The sequence below is a fragment of the Ascidiella aspersa genome, chromosome 5 (genome assembly GCF_963924565.1).
Source record: "Ascidiella aspersa chromosome 5, kaAscAspe10.2, whole genome shotgun sequence".
NCBI classification, from domain to species: domain Eukaryota; kingdom Metazoa; phylum Chordata; class Ascidiacea; order Phlebobranchia; family Ascidiidae; genus Ascidiella; species Ascidiella aspersa.
This window is the reverse complement of record NC_139451.1, coordinates 9565396-9567895: the sequence shown is the minus strand read 5'-3', so window position 1 is coordinate 9567895 and position 2500 is coordinate 9565396. Positions and strand designations below refer to the sequence as shown.

Genomic DNA, 2500 nt, shown 5'->3' with positions numbered 1-2500 from the left:
GGTTCTATTTTGTTGGTTTTCGGAGCGCGAGGTAATGATTAAGAGGGACAGACGGGGGCATTCGTACTGTGCCGTTAGAGGTGAAATTCTTGGATCGGCGCAAGACGAACGACTGCGAAAGCATTTGCCAAGAATGTTTTCTTTAATCAAGAGCGAAAGTCAGAGGTTCGAAGACGATCAGATACCGTCCTAGTTCTGACTATAAACGATGCCAACTAGCGATCGGGGGGCGTTAGTTTTACGACCTCTCCGGCAGCTTGCGGGAAACCAAAGTCTTTGGGTTCCGGGGGAAGTATGGTTGCAAAGCTGAAACTTAAAGGAATTGACGGAAGGGCACCACCAGGAGTGGAGCCTGCGGCTTAATTTGACTCAACACGGGAAATCTCACCCGGCCCGGACACAGTGAGGATTGACAGATTGAGAGCTCTTTCTTGATTCTGTGGGTGGTGGTGCATGGCCGTTCTTAGTTGGTGGAGCGATTTGTCTGGTTAATTCCGATAACGAACGAGACTCTGGCTTGCTAACTAGTTACGCGACCCAATCGGTCGGCGTCTAACTTCTTAGAGGGACTAGTGGCGTTTAGCCACACGAGATTGAGCAATAACAGGTCTGTGATGCCCTTAGATGTTCGGGGCCGCACGCGCGCTACACTGACCGGATCAGCATGTGCTCGCCTTGGCCGACAGGTCTGGGTAACCCGCTGAACCCCGGTCGTGCTAGGGATAGGGAATTGCAATTATTTCCCTTGAACGAGGAATTCCCAGTAAGCGCGAGTCATTAGCTCGCGTTGATTACGTCCCTGCCCTTTGTACACACCGCCCGTCGCTACTACCGATTGAATGGTTTAGTGAGGTCCTCCGATTGGACCTGGCGCGGCCGGCAACGGTCGAGCCGGCGTCCGAGAAGACGATCTAACTTGATCATTTAGAGGAAGTAAAAGTCGTAACAAGGTTTCCGTAGGTGAACCTGCGGAAGGATCATTAACGGTCTCGCAAACGCTTCGGCGAACGCGAAACTCGGACAAGCGAGAGAAAAAGTCTTTGCTACCCGGCGCCCGACCCGCGAGGAGCGGCGCGCCGGCCGGCGATTCGGTCACCCGGTAATGTTTGCGCGTCGAGTGCCGCGGTGCCGCGCGCTCCGGCTTCAAGCGTCGGCCTGGCCGACCGCTCGGCGCGGTCTATTTTGTCACCCTATAGTGCGAGGCACTGTGCGAGCGAAACAATCGTGGATGGCTCTTGGCGGTGGATCACTCGGCTCGTGAGTCGATGAAGGACGCAGCTAGCTGCGTGAATTAGTGTGAATTGCAGGACACATTGAGCATCGACGTTCTGAACGCAAATTGCGGCCTCGGGTCAATCCCGGGGCCGCGCCCGCCTCAGGGTCGCGTTGCAAACGTTCCGCGCGGGGATTTCTCCGCGCGGCTGCTGCGGCGTCGGACGCGCGAGCGCCCGTCCCGCTCAAGACAGCACGGCACGATGCGCGACGATCGCGACCAGAATCCCGCGCGGCGGCGGCGAGTCGACCTCGAAGAGGCCAACGGCTGGCGGCTCAAGGGCGGGAATCGAGGTGCGCGGCGGCGCGCGGCGCCGACGGCGAGCGCGGAACGGGAAGAATAGTCCCGGTCCTTACTTTCGGCCTGAGGTCGGACGAGGCTACCCGCTGAATTTAAGCATATTACTAAGCGGAGGAAAAGAAACTAACGAGGATTCCCTCAGTAACGGCGAGTGAAGCGGGATGTGCCCATCGCCGAATCCGCGCGCTTTTGGAGTGCGCGGAATTGTGGCGTACGGAATTCGTCACGGCGCGCTTCGCCGGTCGCCCGCGTCCTTCTGATCGAGGCCTTTTCCCAGAGCGGGTGTCAGGCCCATGGCGGCGACAGGCGGGCGCGCTACGGCGTCTTCCCAGAGTCGGGTTGTTTGGGAATGCAGCCCAAAGCGGGTGGTAAACTCCATCTAAGGCTAAATACGGTCACGAGACCGATAGCGAACAAGTACCGTGAGGGAAAGTTGAAAAGCACTTTGAAGAGAGAGTTAAAGAGTACGTGAAACCGTCGAGAGGCAAACGGGAGGGCCTGTCGGGTCGCCCGGTCGCTTTCAGCCGGCCCCCTGTCGGCGACGTTGTCGTGCGGACCCTCACGGGCCGCCGGCGGCGCCGCCCGATCGGGGACCAGCGCACTAGCGCCGGGCGAAGGCCGCGACCGTCTGGACGGCGGCGAGAAGGCCGCGCGCAAGGTAACCCGGCCTCGGTCGGGTACTATAGGCGCGCGTGTCCGTCGGCCCGCCGTTCGGGCGAGGAGAGATCGCCGCGTCTGCCCTTCGGGGCCGAGCGCCCGGTGCCGGCTGGGGCGTCGTGGGTCGGGGACTGTTCTCAGTGCCCAGCCTCTTCGTCTCGGTCGCGCTTCCGGTGTCGTTTCGCGAGGCGCACGGGGTCCGCGGCTGAAGTCAGCCACCTTCCCGACCCGTCTTGAAACACGGACCAAGGAGTCTAACGTGAGCGCGAG

General features: G+C 60.1%; 2 non-coding genes and 1 pseudogene across 2 annotated transcripts in view; all 3 read left to right on the top strand.

Annotated features, from left to right (window-relative positions):
• The window catches only part of LOC146142829 (small subunit ribosomal RNA), a 1811-nt gene extending 828 nt beyond the window's left edge, over positions 1–983 (top strand). Inside the window, exon 1 of the ribosomal RNA XR_014500208.1 lies at positions 1–983. This exon is cut by the window's left edge and continues 828 nt beyond it. This is a non-coding gene — a ribosomal RNA (small subunit ribosomal RNA).
• Positions 984–1230: 247 nt separating this feature from the next.
• On the top strand, positions 1231–1384 carry LOC146142828 (5.8S ribosomal RNA). The gene has a single exon (XR_014500315.1). It is a non-coding gene; the product is annotated as a 5.8S ribosomal RNA (ribosomal RNA).
• Positions 1385–1632: 248 nt separating this feature from the next.
• Positions 1633–2500, top strand: part of LOC146142827 (large subunit ribosomal RNA) — a 3679-nt pseudogene continuing 2811 nt past the window's right edge.